General features: G+C 42.4%; 1 protein-coding gene and 1 long non-coding RNA gene across 3 annotated transcripts in view; one reads left to right on the forward strand and one right to left on the reverse strand.

The window, feature by feature from the left end:
• The window catches only part of dmgdh (dimethylglycine dehydrogenase), a 143704-nt gene that overhangs the window by 9937 nt on the left and 117490 nt on the right, over positions 1-16277 (forward strand). The window lies entirely within an intron of this gene.
• Positions 361-9483, reverse strand: LOC122558396. Its single transcript, XR_006314118.1, has 3 exons — positions 9350-9483; positions 8733-8736; positions 361-395 (listed from the first exon to the last, which is right to left on the reverse strand). It is a non-coding gene; the product is annotated as an uncharacterized LOC122558396 (long non-coding RNA).

Consider the following 16277-nt stretch of genomic DNA (forward strand, 5'->3'; position numbering starts at 1 on the left):
TTGTCAAACAAGGCTTTGCTAGTTTATGAGGAGAAAGTGAGGACTGTAGATGCTGGAGATCAGAGCTGAAAATGTGTTAAGGGCTTATGCCTGAAGAAGGGCTTATGCCCGAAACGTTGATTCTCATGTTCCTTGGTTGCTGCCTGACCTGCTGCGCTTTTCCAGCAACACATTTTCAGCTTTGCTAGTTTATGGAAAAGCACAGCAGGTCAGGCAGCATCCAAGGAGCAGGAGAATCGACGTTTCAGGCATAAGCCCTTCTTCAGGATTCCTGGAGAAGGGCTCATGCCCGAAACGTCGATTCTCCTGCTCCTTGGATGCTGCCTGACCTGCTGCGCTTTTCCAGCAACACATTTTCAGCTCTGATCTCCAGCATCTGCAGTCCTCACTTTCTCCTTTGCTAGTTTATGTCCATTTAAGTATCTAAAGCTTTCTTGACAGGGTGGATATGGAAAGGATGGGGAATTCTAGACCTGTATACATATCAGGGCTATTCTATCAGAGACATTGGGACTCTTTCCTTGAAAGAAGATAGAAGGAAAGTCTTTGAATATTCTTCAGGCAGCAATAGATAGATTTTTGGCAAGCAAGGGGATGAAATGTTGTCATGCGTAGCAGGAATGTGGAGTAATCAAGATCAGCCATGATCTTATTGAAGGGTAGAACTAGCTCAAGGGACTGAGTGGCCGACTCCTGCTCCAAATTGGTATGTTCATGCAAAACAAAGTGGTCCAATAATTCCAGCCACTGGATTGTTGGAGATCACGTGTTTGACAGAAGATGCACATCAACACCCTGTGGAAGTGCAAAACGGAACAGACTTTGAACAGACTGAGCAACTCAAAACCCAAGATGCTGTGTCCATCAGCAGCAACTTCATGGTCTGCAATATCCCTCACTCTACCATTACCATCAAGCCAGAATCAACACTGGAGGGTGCAGAGGTAGATGGCTGCAGTTGTTGGAGGTCAATCAGCTCAGCTGTAGGACATCTCGGCAGCAGTTCCTTAGAATAATGTCCTTTGCTATGATATAGGGTAAACCCCTCTGCTAATTTAAACCAGCAACACAGAAAAGATTCACCCCGTACTGTAATCTGTTAAAATTCGAGAGGGAAAGAACTATCCCAAAAGTCACTATTTAAAGTAAAATTAACAGCTTTATTCCTTAAGTCTAACAGAGAATATTAACTAACAACTATTTACAACTCCTTTCTCTTTAACCTATCTTATACCTCCTCCTCCACAATACTAGTCCGATAAAAAATCCCTATTGCGATTTACAAAAGAAAAAATCCCCTTTCAAAACCAGTTAACTTTGTCGAGTTTCCTCTTAGATTTTTTCTGTAGATTCTCTGTCCAGGTCAGTTTCTATGTTCTGCTGTACAAACTTCTTCCACAGACAGGTACATTTATGAGAGCTCTTAAACTAGCAGCCTACATCTGTTGGCCTTTTGGCAGTTCTCCCACTCTGGCTAACTGTTCAAAATGTCTGAATGTATACCCCAAAACATTGGATTGTTTCATTGATTTTAATATTATCAAAATACTAAATTCAAACTTGATTGGAATTCAGTATCTTGGGGCATAATTTAATCTGGTTGGCCGAATTTAAATCTGTTTTTGTCTCACAGTAATCCAGCTACTGTTAGCTGTTTATCCAAATGTTACATTTTAAATTGTCCAGTACTCTGTGTGCTTGCTAAGTCTTTGCCAGCCATTCACCTCTCTTAAAGGTACAGTACACCCACAACATCATAACACCTTGACCCAATTGTTTTCAGTAGCGTCTTCAAAGATACTCCATCATCACATTGTCTGTAACATAAGACTCCAACAAAATTGTCTCATATTCTTGTCTTTAAAGCATTCCAAGAATGTAAGAGGATTGTGATCCACGTACACAACCGTCTCTGACACATTGTTCGTGACATACACATTAAAATGTTGTAAGGCCGGTGCCAAACTCAATAGTTCTTTCTCGATCATAGAGTATTTCCTCTGGTGGATGTTGAGTTACTTTGTCCCATCATCATCTTCCTGTGGCAGGACAGCTCCAACTCCTATGTCATCAGCATCGATGGCAACTTTAAAAAGGTTTTGAAAAGTTTGGTGTCACTAAAGTTGACGCAGTGGATAATATTGCTTTGAAATGGTCGAATGCCACCTGGCATTGTTCTGTCCACTGAAACTTTATGCTCTTCTTCAGCAAATCAGTTAATGGTGTCACTACACTGCTGAAATTTGGAATAAACTTCTGATAGAATCTGCTGAGCCCTAAGACTCGAAGCATCTCTTTCTTCGAAGTTGATCGTGGAAATTCCTCGATTGCGTTTGTCTTTGTGTTCCGTGGGGTCAACCTTCCATGACCAATGTTATGTCCCAAGAACGTCACCTCTGCTTTCGCAAATTCAGTTTTGTTTAAGTTTATTACCAGTTTTGCATCTCATAGTCATTCAAAGAGCTCTGCCAACTGTACCATGTGATCTTTCTGGGGCTTACTAAAGATTGTCCAAATAGACTGCACAGTTTGTTAACACAGCCATAACTCTGTTCGTAAGTCTTTGGAATGTGGCTGGTGTGCATTCTTCATTCCAAAAGGCATCCCTTTAAACTGATATAGCCCACTTGGGGTTACAAAGGCAGAAATTTATTTTGCCTTGTCTGATAAAGGTCCCTGCCAGTAACCACGCATGAAGTAACTTGGTGATGTAACTGGCTTGTCCGACTTTCTCAATACAATCCTCCAATTTAGGAATTGGATATGAGTCTGAGTTTGTAACAGCATTGACCTTCCAATAAACCACGCAGAATCATTGAGTCCCATCTGATTTGGGAACTAAGATAATTGGCAAACTCAACTCGCTCTGACTCGGTTCAATGATATCCTTGTCGAGCAAGGCCTCCACCTCCATCTGAACCTGTCTGACTTTGAAAGGATTAAGCCAATAGGGGTGTTGTTTTATCAGAGCAGTATTCCCTACGTCTACTTCATGTTCAAAAGCATTAGACCTCCCCATCTGATTCTGACAGATGTCCTTATACTGCAGTAACAAATCTGTCAACTTCATTCTATGTTCCTGAGATAGATAGCTTACTAACCTACCCCACTCCGCAAGGACTTCTTAATTTTAAAATCTATTTTGAGGCATATCGAAATCCACATCATCTGGATTTGATCCCTCACTCTATGGGACAGTTACTAATACCTGTTTCTCCAGTTCTTCCTCTCGAGTATAATATGGTTTCAACATGTTCACACAACATACCTGATACCTTTTTATTCTATCTGGCATCTTTCCTAGGTAGTTCACCTGACTCAACTTTTTCTCAATTTGATAGGGACCACTAAACCCTGGCTTTGAAGGGATCTCCTATCACTGGTAACAGTACTAACACGTCATCCCCTCGAGAAAACATCCGGGTCTTAGAGCTTTTACCTGCCACCTGCTTCATTCAATGCTGTGCCCTCTTTAGGCGTTGTTTAGCTAATTCACCTACTTGATTTAATCTCTCCCTCACCTCCGATACATAATCTAAGCGTGAGACCTCCGACTTTGGTCCTGTCAATTTCTTTTTGATTAATTTCAAAGGGCCTCTCACTTCATGCCAAAAAAATAACTTGCAGGGAGTAAACTGAGTAGTTTCATTTGGGGCATCTCTAATGGCAAACAATACGAATGGATACCTTTTTCTGAAACATTCGGGTAATCCTGACAGTATGCTCTCAACATGGTCTTCAAGGTTTGATGACACCTTTCTAAAGCTCCCTGGGGTTCTAGATAATATGCACTGGATTTAAATTCCTGTATACCTAAGCTATCCATAACGTCCTTAAAAAGCTTAGCAGTAAAATTTGACCCTTGGTCCGACTGAATTTCTCTGGGTAACCCATACCCTGTGAAAGAAGCTACTAACTCCTCTCCCACCTGTTTTGCCTTGAAACTCCGTAGTGGAATTGCCTCCAGAAATCTGGAGACTCATCCATTATGGTTAACAAGTCCCGGTTCCCACTTGTAGTTCTCGGGAGTGGACCTACACAACCAATTATAACCCATGTGAAAGGTTCTACAAGTGCGGGAGTTGGCAACAAAGGTGTTGGTTTTATTATTGCCTGTGGCTTACCCACCATTTGGCATGTATGACACGTATGGCAAAAGTTAATGACATCCTTGTGCATTCCAGGCCAATAAAAATGTTTTTGTACCTTAGCCTGAGTCTTTAATACCCCTAGGTGACCTCCTACAGGTAGTTCATGTGCTACCTGTAACACCTCCTGCCTGTATGCTACAGGCTACACAATCTTATGCAATTCAGCCCATTTCACCTCTGCACTAACCTGCCATGGTCTCCATTTCTGTCTTAGGATTCTATCTTTCAGATAATAACCTTTGAATATTCTCTGCCTCCTTTTCAGAGTACACATCCACATATATGTCTTTTATTGTCTTGTCTTGCTGTTGCAAGTCTCTTAGCCTTTCAGGACTAAACACTTCTGTCTGACCCTCTGCCTGTTCAGGGTTTTCCTGCACCATTACATCAAACAGGGTGTCTGCTAACTGAACCTCAACTCCTTCATTTTTCTCTTTATTTTTTGCTTTGTGCTATGACTTATGACAATGCGATCTGGTTACTACACAGTCTGGGAAAATAGCAGGATATTTATGTTTTTTTTTACAATATATTTTTGTTAAGAAAAAATAGATTTTTAAATATTACAACAAATACAAAACAATGCAATTCAAAACAGTACAAAACTAAACCCAAATAATAAAAAAAATTCCCCAATCCAGCCTCCTTTACGAAGGTATAAACATATATAGAGAAGTATAAATTTTTTTAAAAACCTAAACTAGCTATTTAACTAAATAAATAAATACCTAACAACAAGCAAATAAATAGTAATAACTCAGCCCAGCCAAACAAAATACTCATACATTCACAGTTCCTCCTCCCTGGATATTGGACTCATGAAACACAATCGCTACGGCTATATAAAAGCCCTTGTTAGTGTGGCAGATAACTCTGTGTCCAGGTATTTCAAAAAGGGTTGCTATATCTTGTAAAAATTCTCAGTTTTGTGGTGTACCGTATTTGTGAGAAAATCCAGGGGAATATGCTCCATAACAATCTTCCGCCAACCCGACAGGCCTGGATATCCAACCTAGCAAGATATTCTTCCTTGCACAGAACGTAAGAATATTGAAAAGTTTTTTCTTATGCGAGTCTGCAGGAAATACAATAGGTAGGCCCAAAAGGAGCGAAATAGGATCCTTCTCCACCCCTACACCTAAAATCCTCTCCATAGCACCCACCACAGCGCTCCAATATGTTTGAAGCCTGTCACAAGACCAAAGACAATGGGTAAGAGTACCCGTACAGACCTTGCACTTGGGACATGCTGAAGATACCCCTGGTTTAAATTTTGACAAACGGTCTGGGACTAAGTGGACCCTGTGGAGAACCTTCAACTGTAAAGCATGGGTCCTATTGCAAATTGATATCTTCCTTGCATTCTCCCAAACATCCTCCCATGCCTCTGAAGAAACTTCAACACCCAGCTCTCTTTCCCACATCTTGCAGAGTCGACCAGACTCATCTGAGATGGCACCCCCCAATTGGTGATATAAAGTACTGACAGAGAGTGTACTCTTAGCCCTTAGTACCCCTCTTTCTATGTCAGATTTGTAGGGATCAGTCAAAAATGTGGTCTTTTTTTGAATAAAATCCCTAAGTTGAAAAAAACGAGAGGTCTCGATTAGGTAAATCATACTTCCGTACTAACTGATTGAAGGACATCATTACATCTCCCTCAAATAAATCACCCATGCAAGATATACCCCTAGCTGCCCAACGTTTAAATCCTGAATCTATCATACCCGGTTGAAAACCCGGCATACCCACTAAAGGTGTAAACAAAGATGTTTTGCCAATATTACCTTCCCTCTGCCAAATTGCCCTCCATGCTTTAACAGTATTGATGACGATTGGGTTATGGCAATATTCCCTACCTGTCCTCACCTTGTCCAAAAACAGCAAACTGGCAAGGGGGCACCTTGCCTGGGACGCTTCGATATCTAGCCATATTGAAAGAGGGATCCACAAACCCAATCACTCACGTAGGTCAAAAGCGAGCTTAATTGGTAATTTTTAATGTACGGAATGCCTACTCCCCCCAATCTGTGAGGCAACTGCAGTTTGGCTAATTTAATGAGGGGCCGTTTACGGTGCCAGATAAAGGAGCTGAACCAACCATTCAGTCTCCTGAGTGTTTGTTTATTCAAAATCAGGGGGAGCATCTGTATCGGGTATAGCAAACGAGGGAGAATATTCATCTTAATAAGCGCTATCCGACCCAACCATGAGACTGGAAGTGCCTCCCATCTTTGGAGATCTTGTTTAATTTTTTCAAATAATTGAGTAAAATTGGCTTTGAACAGCCAATCCAGAACTGGAGTAATGAATTTGCCCAAATACACAAAACCCCCCTGTGACCACCTAAATGGGAATCTATAGTCACTGTCAAGAGCCAACCCTTTCGTAAGACCACCCATAGGCATTGCCTCAGATTTAGCAAAGTTAATCTTATACCCTGAAAAAGCACCAAACACGTGAATGCATTGTATCAGGCAAGGCACTGAAACTGCTGGATTTGTCAAGAAAATTAGAACATCGTCTGCATACAGCGAGATCTTATGTAATTTTGACCCCACTTCTGGAGCTGATATATTGAGATCCCCACGAATGGCCTCTGCCAACGGTTCAATCACCAACGTAAAAAGTAATGGTGAAAGGGGACAGTCCTGCCGGCTGCCCCTAGAAATATTAAAATTGCTTGATCGTACCCCGTTGGTAATGACCGCAGCGAGAGGTACACTGTAGAGAACCTTTACCCATCTTATGAAACTTCGCCCAGACCAAACCGGTCTAGAGTATAGAACTCAGTCAAATGCCTTCTCTGCATGTAAAGAAATCACCAATCTCTGTACTGACTGCTGTTGGCTTGCTTGAATTATGTTAAGCAGCCTCCTAACGTTATTGGAGGATCTGCGAACCTTTATAAAGCCCGTCTGATCCTCCCCGTCTGATCCTCTTTAATAATAGAGGGTAACACAGTCTCCAACCTTAATGCAAGAGCCTTGGATAGGATCTTAAAGTCCACATTTAAGAGCGAGATGGGCCTGTATGAAGCACAGTCTTCCTGATCCTTCCCTTTTTTAAGGACAAGTGAAATATTGATCTCTCTCAGAGATGGTGGGAGACAATCATGACTGTATGAATCATTAAACATATTCAGCATTGGGCCTGACAGTATACTTATAAATTCCTTATAGAATTCACTGGGAAGTCCATTAGGACCAGGTGCCTTTCCACTCTGAAGCTGCCTCACAGCTTCTTGCACTTCTTGCTCTGATAATGGGCCATTGAGAAAGGACTGTTGTTTGGGAGGCACACCCAGGAGCTTCAGATCTCTAAAAAAGGATTCCATTTTGGCCTGCCCCTCCTCACAATTCTCAGGCTGATATAACTTAGAAGAGAATCTCTGGAACGCCGCATTAATCTTTTTAGATTCACATGTTAGTTTCCCAGACCCTTCCCTAATCACTGTAATGGTTTGTGGGGCACTTCTCTTTCTGGCAAGGTATGCTAAGTATTTGCCTGGCTTGTCACCATGCTCGTATAACCTTTGCTTTGCAAAAGCCAGCTCCTTCTTTGCCGTCTGCATGAGCACGAATTTAGTGCAGACCGCAGTACCGTAATCCTCTGTAGTTTGACCAACGAGGGTCTGTCAAAATAGGCCTTCTCGGCTGACTTCAACCGTGCTTCAAGGAGACATTGCTGCTCACCCTTCTGCTGCTTCCTACTGGTGGAATATGAAATAACTAACCCCCTGGCATAAGCTTTGGCAGTTTCCCAGAGAACTGATGAGCTATCAACCGAACCTATGTTGATGTCTAGGAAAGCCCGAAATTCCCTAGAGAACTACTCCACTAACTTACTGTCCATGAGAATTAAAGGGGTCCATTCACCAGTACCTTGAATCCACTGTAACATCCTTAATCTTATCCATGAAGTAGACTGGAGCATGATCAGAGATGGCAATATTACCAATCGTACAGGATGCCACCAGACCCAGGGTTACCGCAGGGGTCAGAAAAAAATCAATCCTCGTGTGACATCTATGCGGATTGGAGAAAAACGTGAAATCCCTACCTGTAGGGTGGAGACACCTCCAGACGTCCACCAATCCTAATTCCCCACACAAACCCAATAACTGTTTAGTTTGTGCTGAGGCTATCAAGGGACCTTTAGGCAACCTGTCTACTGTGGGGTCCATGAGGCAGTTAAAATCTCCCCCTATAATGATGTGCCAAGACTTGAGACTTATCAGTTTAGAAAAAGCATCTACCAAGAATTTAAGAGGATGAGCTGGGGGACAATAAACATTTAAAATGCTATATTCTTCCCCATTTATCAAGGCTTTAAGAATTACAAACCTCCCATATATGTCTTTAACACATTCCAGCAATTTAAATGAGAGATTTTTCCTAACCAATATAGCCACTCCCCTACTTCTGGTATTAAATGATGAAAAATAAACTCGGTCAAAGCCATTCTGCTGTAATTTCAGATGTTCCTTGTCATCCAAATGTGTCTCCTGTAACAAACCAATATCCACCTTCTCCTTTCTCAGACTCAAGAGTACCTTCTTCCTCTTAATTGGTGAGTGACCTCCCTTGATATTCCAGGTACACCATTTCATCAAATCATTAGCCATAATCTTCTGCAATTACATTTAAATTCCAGAGAGGAGGAACCCGAACCACAAATTGCTGAGCCTTAATGTCGCAAGGTCCACCAAATATAAAAATTACATAAACTAAAACCACTACATTTAACAAACATACAAAATTATTAAAAATAAAAAACAACAAAAACCAGAAAACAAACCAACATATAAAGCGCCAATAGTGCTGAGTAGGGGAACTCACCCCCTGCCCAGAGGGGGCAACTACCCATCCCGAACTGCCCATAAATAGGCATCTAACCATCTCAACCACCTTCACTTCTCCCAGCTAGAGCCGCATCGGAAGCACAAGTTAAAAAGAATAAACACCCCATAGAATATCAATATGAATAAAAAACATTCTTTTATATAAAAAAGGGGAGTAAATACCCCACCCATCCTTTGGTATGTCCTAACTTAGAAATTTAAAATGTAGATCTTAACCACCGCCAGACATAGTTTGAACCAAATTATTATCAACAGAGGAAAAAAAAGTGGAAAAACATAGCTCCAACCGGATTTCCTCCATTTCTTTTACAGAATGATAAACGCATACCCAAACAACAACATTTATACATACATACAATTGCTTAACTTAGGTTAGTTTGTCCACAAAGTCTCTTGCCTTCTCCGATGTGTCAAAGAGATGCATGGATCCATCTAAGGTGATCCGAAGCACTGCTGGATATCTCAGGGAGTACTGAATCCCAAGCTCCTTCAATCTTCTCTTGACACCATCATACGATTTTCGTTTCTGGATCACCGCCGCTGAAAAGTCCTGAAAAAAACATGATCTTAGACCCCTCGTAAATTAGGGCCTTTGAATCTGGAAGCCTCCATGACTCTCTCCTTATCCCGGTAATGATGGAACCACACCAGGAAAGGATGAGGGCGTTGACCCAGACCCGACCTCTGTGCTGTGACCCGATGAGCCCTCTCTATCTTCGATCCTCTCATGCCAGTCTCCAAGTCAAAGAATTTCGGAAGCCAATCTTCAACAAATTCCGCAGGCCGCTCACCTTCCTTACCCTCAGGCAGACTGATGATCCGAATGTTTTTTCTCCTGCCCCTGTTTTCAAGATCATCCACTTGGTCCACAAATTATGAACCTGCATCTTCAGGGCTTGGATCTCTTCCTTGAATGAACTGGCATCAGCTTCCACCACTGTGACCCTATGCTCCACCTCATCCGTCCTCTTCTCCAGGTCTCCCAGCTGCTGCTCATGCTTCTGCAGCATGAGAGAGGCTGGAGCCAGCTTCTCTTCAATCTGTTTCCCCAACATCTCGCGAGATTTCAAGAGCTGGTTCACTAGGTCCTGAAGAGTAATCGGCTCCGAGGCTGCTACAGGCTGAGCTGCAGGCCCGGCATCAGATGCTCCTCCTCCATTTTTAGGCATTTTTGGACAGCTGAAAATACAGGTAAGTCAATTATAAATGTTTCTTGGGGCGCCACAATCTTTCCAACACCCCAAGAAATCCTGATGACCTGGGTTGGGCAGGTTAAAGGACCGTCCTGCTCCTGCTGCGATGCGAAGCTCTGCAGTGTGATCTTCTCAGATCGCCGCCATCATAGATCCGCCCAGGACATTTCTGTTTTAACTCCTCAGTTTCTTGGTCTTTCTTGGGCTTCTCCACAACAAGTGGTGTCACTCCCACCTTGGATCCTGCCAAATCATTGTCAAGAACAAACTGAATTTCCGGAACTGCCACTCTCCCACTGTGACTTCCCCAGTCTTGAGTTGGCACTCCAACTTGATTTTACACAGGGGAAATTTCAGTCCATCTATCCCACAAATTACCACACTCTTGGGTAACAGATCGGAAAGAGTGCACATTCACTCATCTCTTATTATCAGCGACTGGTTAGATCCTGTTTCTCTCAAAATTATAACTTCTTGTCCTTCTCCCTCTTTTCTTTGTAAGTAAACTTTACCCACAGAGGTGAAGTCATTGTCGAGATCAGGTACCAACCCCATACACAGCCCCTGCCTAGGCTGCGCATTCTCCTGTAGCTCCTCGGCTCTTCTTGGAGTCTCCTTTACTACTTTGGTTAAAGCTTTGGCTTAGCTTCTTTTACCACATCTTTTCCCACAATGCCTTTCCTTAATGACCAGCACTGTGACTTTACATGTCCCGCCTTCTGGCAGTGAAAATACCTTTTCCCAGTGCCCATCTGAAACCTTTGGCACTGTAATTTTATGTGTCCCACTCTATTACCTTTTGACCTATTCTTGGGAAATAAGGCAGGACAGGTGACTGAGGTGTCTGCGGGGGAGCACTTTGGGGCCAGTGACCATAATTCTATTAGTTTTAAAATAGTGATGGAAAAGGACAGACCAGATCTAAAAGTTGAAGAACCAAATTGGAGGAAGGCTAGTTTTGATGGTATTAGGCATGAACATTCAAAAGCTGATTGGGGCAGGTGTTTGCAGGTAAAGGGATGGCTGGAAAATGGGAAGCCTTCAGAAATGAGATAGCGAGAGTCCAGCGACAGTACGTTCCTGTTAGGGTGAAAGGCTGATAGGTGTAGGGAATGCTGGATGACTAGAGAAACTGTGGGTTTGGTTACAAAAAAGAAGGAAGCATACATCAGGTATAGACAGGTTAAATCGAGTGAATCCTTAAAACAGCTTAAAAGCAGGAGGAGTATACTCAAGAGGGAAATCAGGAGGGCAAATAGGGGACATGAGATAGTTTTGGCAAATAGGAGTAAGGACAATCCAAAGGGTTTTTACAAGTATGTTAAAGACAAAAGGGTAACTGGGGAGAGAATAGGTCCCCTTAAAGATCAGCAAGGCGGCCTTTGTGGGGAGCCACAGGAAATGGGGGAGATACTAAACAAGCATTTTGCATCAGTGTTTATTGTGGAAAAGGACATGGAAACAGACCCTTCGGTCCAACCCGTCCATGCCGACCAGATATCCCAACCCAATCTAGTCCCACCTGCCAGCACCCGGCCCATATCCCTCCAAACCCATCCTATTCATATACCCATCCAAATGCCTCTTAAATGTTGCAATTGTACTAGCCTCCACCACTTCCTCTGGCAGCTCATTCCATACACCCTCTGCGTGAAAAAGTAGGGAAATAGATAAGCCTGACATCGGTGGTCTGCAGATTGTTGTAGGGAATCCTGAGGGGCAGTATTTGGAAAGGCAAGGACTGATTAGGGATAAATTCTTCGAGGAGAAAGTGAAGGCTGCAGATGCTGGAGATCAGAGCTGAAAATGTGTTGCTGGAAAAGCGCAGCAGGTCAGGTAGCATCCAAGGAACAGGAGAATCGACGTTTCAGGCATAAGCCTGAAGAAGAGCTTATGCCCGAAACGTCGACTCTCCTGTTCCTTGGATGCTGCCTGACCCGCTGTGCTTTTCTAACAACACATTTTCAGCTCTGATTAGGGATAGTCAACATGGCTTTGTGCATGGAAAATCATGTCTCACCATTTTGATTGAGTTTTTTTAAGAAGTAACAAAGAGGATTGATGAGGGCAGACTGGTAGATGTGATCTATATGGACTTCAGTAAGGCATTCTACAAGGTTCCCCATGGGAGACTGGTTACCAAGGTTAGATCTCACGGAATACAGGGAGAACTAGCCATTTGGATACAGAACTGGCTCAAACGTAGAAGACAGAGGGTGGTGGTGTTGTCTTTCAGACTGGAGGCCTGTGGCCAGTGGAGTGCCACAAGAATCGGTGCTGGGTCCACTACTTTTCGTCATTTATATAAATGATTTGGATGTGAGCATAAGAGGTGCAGTTAATAAGTTTGCAGATGACACCAAAATTGGAGGTGTAGTGGATAGTGAAGAAGGTTCCCTCAGGTTACAAAGGGATCTTGATCAGATTGGCCATGGGCTGAGGAGTGGCAAGTGGAGTTTACTTCAGATAAATGTGAGGTGCTGCATTTTAGGAAAGCAAATCTTAGCAGGACTTATACACTTAATGGTAAGGTCCTAGGGAGTGTTGCTAAAAAAAGAGACCTTTGAGTGCAGGTTCATAGCTCCTTGAAAGTGGAGTCGCAGGTAGGTAGGATAGTGAAGAAGGCATTTGGTATGCTTTCCTTTATTGGTGAGAGTATTGAGTACAGGAGTTGGGAGGTCATGTTGTGGCTGTGTAGGACATTGGTTTGGCCACTGTTGGAATATTGCGTGCAATTCTGGTCTCCTTCCTATTGGAAAGATGTTGTGAAACATGAAAGAGCTCAGGAAATATTTATAAGGATGTTGCCAGGGTTGGAGGATTTGAGCTATAGGGAGAGGCTGAATAGGCTGGGGCTGTTTTCCCTGGAGCGTTGGAGGCTGAGGGGTGACCTTGGAGAGGTTTGCAAAATTATGAGGGGCATGGAGTCCAGAACTAGAGGGCATAGGTTTAGGGTGAGAGGGGAAAGATATAAAAGAGACCTAAGGGGCAACCTTTTCACGCAGAGGGTGGTACGTGTATGGAATGAGCTGCCAGAGGAAGTGGTGGAGGCGAGTACAATTGCAACATTTAAGAGGCATTTGGATGGGTATATGAATAGGAAGGGTTTGGAGGGATATGGGCCAGGTGCTGGCAGGTGGGACTAGATTGGCATGGACAGGTTGGACCGAAGGGTCTGTTTCCATGCTGTACATCTTTATGACTCTATGACTCTATATCTAGTTGGCATGGACGAGTTGGACCAAAGGGTCTGTTTCCATGCTGTAAATCTGTATGACTCCAAGATTCTATGACCTCCTTTCCACCCTCTTGGGCTTCTTTTCTAACATGTGATAAACTCATACCAGTGTTCTCTACTCTGTTTCTCAGTGTAGGATCTCCCCTTCTCCCAACTTCTATCTCTCACAGCACAAAATTCTGGCCGGACACTTGTCTTTTGCAACTTCTAGTTCTGCTGCCTTTCTCACTTTCTGAACTTTCTATTCCTCCATATGAATTCTTACTGTCTCTGGAAGTGAGTTTTTAAACTCCTTCAGCAGAATAATCTCTCTTGGAGCCTCAAAGGTCCTACCTATCTTCAAAGCACGCACCCATCTTTCAAAATGACTATGTTTAATTCTTTTGAACTCAGCATAAGTCTGACCTGGTTCCTTCTTTGTGTTTCTGAACCGCTGTCTATATGCTTCTGGTACCAATTCATAAGCAATTAAAGTAGCCTGATGACCTTTTCCTAATCTCTTGACCTCTCATCTGACAGCGCGGCAAATACCTCGCTAGCTCTGCCTACCAGTTTATTCTGAACTAGCATTACCCATAAATCCTTGGACCACTCATCTGCCTAGCCACTTTTTCAAATGAAGTAAAGAAGGCTAAAACATCTTTCTCATCAAAATGTGGCAGAGTTTTGACATATTTGTGTATGTCACTACCTTCTCTTCTAATCTCCATCCTGTTAAGTCACAGCTTAGACAATAGACAATAGACAATAGGTGCAGGAGTAGGCCATTCAGCCCTTTGAGCCTGCACCGCCTTTCAATATAATCATGGCTGATCATTCCTAATCAGTATCCTGTTCCTGCCTTATCTCCATAACCCTTGATTCCACTATCTTTGAGAGCTCTATCCAACTCCTTCTTAAATGAATCCAGAGAATGGGCGTCCACTGCCCTCTGGGGCAGAGCATTCCACATAGCCACCACTCTCTGGGTGAAGAAGTTTCGCCGGAGCTCTGTCCTAAATGGTCTACCCCGTATTTTTAAGCTGTGTCCTCTGGTTCGGCACTCACCCATCAGTGGAAATATGTTTCCTACTGCCAGAGTGTCCAATCCTTTCATAATCTTATACGTCTCAATCAGATCCCCTCTCAATCTTCGAAACTCAAGGGTATACAAGCCCAGTCGCTCCAGTCTTTCAGTGTAAGGTAATCCTGAATTACCTTCTCAAATTCAAATTGTCTCTCTTTTTACTCAGCTAAGAACCTTCTCTCTCTTTCTTTTTCCTCTCTCTGTTTGTCTCTCTCTTCTCTCCCTCTTCCACTCTCCCTTTCTTCTCTCTCTCTCTTCCACTCTCCCTTTCTTCTCTCTCTTTTTCTGAGCTAAGAACCTTGTCTCTCTTTGCTGTATCTCTCTCTCTTCTCTCTCTCTTTCTCTTTCTCTCTCCCTTTGTTTATCTTCTAACTCCATTTTCCTCTATTGTAATTAAAGTTTTTCTACCTCTACTGTACTTGTCCATTTCTCAGATACACCTAAGTGTTTGAGTAATTCCCTTACAATTTCAGCTTTACTTTTGTCTCTGATTAAACCCAAATCTAACTTATTTGCTCATTCTAAAATTAGGGCCTTTTTCTTTCCTTCTAAACTTTCTTGGCAAATTTGAGAATTACCTTCAAATCCCAGAAACTCTTTAGAAATATTTAGAGCTATTTCTCTCACTTTTAATTTAATCAACCACAGGTCATCTAAATTAAGCAACTTTTCTCACCTATGTTTTATTTAAAATGTTTAAATCTGCCGCGCTTTATCATACCCCAAATCTATTCAAATCTGTCTAAACCTGTTCACATCACGAATCCGAGACCCAAACTGTTCAAATTCCAACAACGAGCCCCCACACTGTTACGCCATGGGGTAAACCCCTCTGCTAATTTAAACCAGCAACACAGAAATGATTCACCCTTGTGCTGTAATCTTTAAAATTCGGGAGGCAAAAAGCTATCCCAAAAGTCACTATTTAAAATAAAAATTAATAACTTTATTCATTAAGTCTAACAGAGAATATTAACTAACAACTATTTACAACTCTTTTCTCTTATGCCTATCTTTTAGCTCCTCCTCCACAATACCAGTCCGATAAAAAAAATCCTGATTATAATTTACAAAAATAAGTCACGTTTCAAAACCAGTCAACTTTGCCGAGTTTACTCTTTGGATCTTTTCTGTAGATTCTCTGTCCAGGTCAGTTTCTATGTTCTGCTGTACAAACTTCTTCCACAGGCAGGTACCTTTATGAGAGCTCTCAAACTAGCAGCCTACATCTGTTGGCCTTTTGGCAGTTCTCCCACTCTGGCTAACTGTTCAAAATGTCTGAATATATACCCCAAAACATTGAAGCATTTCATTGGTTTTAATATTATCAAAATACTAAATTCAAACTTGATTGGAATTCAGTATCTTGGGGCATAACTTAAACTCGTTGGCCAAATTTAAATTTGTTTTTGTCTCATAGTAATCCAGCTACTGTTAGCTGTTTGGCCAAATGTTACATTTTAAATTTTCCAGTTCTCTGTGTGCTTGCTAAGTCCTTGCCAGCCTTTCAACACTCTTAAAGGTATAGTACACGCACAAAGTCATAATACCTTAACCCAATCATCCTCACTTGCGTCAACAATGGCCTTCCCTCCATCATCACATTGGGATGTAGGCTGTTGATTACACAATGTTAGCATCGTTCACAGTTCCTCAGATACAGAATGAGTCCTTGTCCATTAGCAACAAGATGTGGACAATATCCAGGCTTGGCCTAATAAATGCCAAGCAACATTTGTGCCACACAAGTGCCAGACGATGACCA

The sequence above is a fragment of the Chiloscyllium plagiosum genome, chromosome 2, assembly GCF_004010195.1.
Source record: "Chiloscyllium plagiosum isolate BGI_BamShark_2017 chromosome 2, ASM401019v2, whole genome shotgun sequence".
In the NCBI taxonomy this organism is placed as follows: domain Eukaryota; kingdom Metazoa; phylum Chordata; class Chondrichthyes; order Orectolobiformes; family Hemiscylliidae; genus Chiloscyllium; species Chiloscyllium plagiosum.